This window comes from Rousettus aegyptiacus, unplaced genomic scaffold (genome assembly GCF_014176215.1).
Source record: "Rousettus aegyptiacus isolate mRouAeg1 unplaced genomic scaffold, mRouAeg1.p scaffold_m13_p_1, whole genome shotgun sequence".
NCBI lineage: Eukaryota > Metazoa > Chordata > Mammalia > Chiroptera > Pteropodidae > Rousettus > Rousettus aegyptiacus.
In genome coordinates, this window is record NW_023416284.1 from 137,942,581 (window position 1) to 137,944,363 (window position 1,783).

Below are 1,783 nucleotides of genomic sequence, written 5' to 3' on the forward strand. Positions count from 1 at the left end.
TTGTACGTAAAACAATGATGCATCTTAGACTGCCTAGCATCTTAGTTTTGATGAAAAGGTAGGACCTACTGCATTAGATTGCTGTGTGAATTACTGCTCTGGGATAATAAGCCCCTGGCATTTGGGATTTTTAGGCAAAGCAACCTTTGGTTGACCTCACAGATTGCAAGGACCTTGTCAGTTTACAATCCCTTATTTATTTTTTTATGCCTACAGCACCTGGTCTTCCTTGGTGGTCTCCCATCCAAATACTAACCAGGCCCCACCCTGCTTAGCTTCCAAGATCAGACAGGATCCGGCTCATTCAGGGTAGCATGGCTGTAGAGTATTTGGGATGTTTTAAAGCTCCTTGGGTGATTCCGATGTGCACCCAAGTTGGAAAACCACTGTATTAAAATTTCAAGGTCTTTGAGACTAAAGGCTTTTCTAGGAAGAAAACCAGTATAGCAGCACAGTTAAAGTCCTGGAGTCAGCCAAGCCTGGGTTTCTATTCTTGTTCCTCCTGCCTAACCAACTAAATGATAAATTGCTAGACTGCTCCCAGTCTCAATTTCTTCATCTGCAAATTGGGAATAATACCTAATTCAGAGGATTGTTCACAGGATTCATGAAATGTCATGAATCGAGCTGAACATTTGCATTTACTAAATAAGTTGTCATTATTGGTGTCATTTCATGGTCTTTCTAGCATCTACCCAGTGACTTGCCAGTGGAAGTATTTAATAAATATTTGTTATTTTGAATTGGAGGCTATAGAAAGCCCTTCCCTTAATAAAAATAAGAGAGAAGAACAGAGAAGAGATGATCAAAGTATGCCAGGTTAGGGCCAATCTTACAATTGTGCCTAGGCTTGTCTGGGCTTCACACAGTGGGAACACAGGAACGATCACACTTCATTCACTGACAGGGCAACATTCCTCAAGATGACTACTGAGGGAAAGACCTCTGCCCTCCAGACATCCCAGGTGTGTACAGTCTCCTCTGTAGGTAAATTAGCAACTGAATAGCATCTAATAATTTGGTCAGAAGCACAATCTGAAGGATGTTTCAGAGCAAGGGAAGTCGAAACAAAAATAATCTATAAATGCTGTGCTAAATGCAAAGCTGTGATGTTCCTAGCCTTAAGAGTAAACCCTGACCTTGAAAGCTTAGTGGAAAGAAGGCCCCAGTCTCCACAGACCTCCCCATCCTACATGCCTGCACCAGGGAACCACCAGCCAGGACTTGCCACACTTCAACAATAAGCTGTACTAACAAGGACACCTGGGAAACTCGCAAAAGAAAGCTACACAGGGAAATGGAACCCAGGTCTTATTCCTCCCATCAGCATCAAATTTTTATTTCTTGACTAAATAGAAGGCCTGTGGAAGAGAAATAAAGATAGAATGGAAATCATTTGCTGCCCTCTTGTGGATGATTTTGTATCCTGCTCTCCAGTTTCCAAGACTAGACCCATGTAAAAGCAGGAAAGTATACACGGTTTCTAAAAGCCCTGGAAAAATTGCACCTCTGCTTGCTCCCTACCATCCCATGTGTGTCTGGAAATCTGTCTAGTTCTGATCAGGGCTTCATGTACTCAAGGGAAGTCTGACTATATCCTGAGACTTGGAGGAAAAGGTGAAGGAGGAGAAACAACAAAAGGTCTGACTTGTCTTAGTGCTTATACTTTTCCAATGGCACAAATCTGGATTTGGACTGTCAGCCTAACCCTGGGCCAGCCAAGGATGGTAGAAATTGGGGAGAGCTAGTAAGATGAAATATTCCAGGACCAGCTCTTAGGGTT

The 1,783-nt window shown here is 42.7% G+C and overlaps 1 pseudogene; it reads right to left on the reverse strand.

Annotated features, from left to right (window-relative positions):
• Window positions 1–207: 207 nt before the first annotated feature.
• Window positions 208–326, reverse strand: LOC118604044 (annotated as a pseudogene).
• Between the last annotated feature and the right edge of the window lie 1,457 nt (window positions 327–1,783).